This window comes from Theobroma cacao, chromosome 1 (genome assembly GCF_000208745.1).
Source record: "Theobroma cacao cultivar B97-61/B2 chromosome 1, Criollo_cocoa_genome_V2, whole genome shotgun sequence".
NCBI lineage: Eukaryota > Viridiplantae > Streptophyta > Magnoliopsida > Malvales > Malvaceae > Theobroma > Theobroma cacao.
The window spans coordinates 37,292,717-37,292,945 of NC_030850.1; positions in this window are offsets into that span (position 1 = coordinate 37,292,717).

Genomic DNA, 229 nt, shown 5'->3' on the forward strand with positions numbered 1-229 from the left:
AGGGTCCACCATTAGGGTTTCCACAGCGGTTCAGGCCTCACTAACCATTTATGTCGCTCACGCGTGAAAGCCTCAACTTCAGTAAACAAGACAAAAGCACTGCAAGTGGCGAGGAGCCACTTTAATTATTACTTGTTAGTGACCTTAGCAATCATGGAAATTAGTAAATGACTACAGTCAACATATATATATATATATATATATATATATATATATATATATATATATA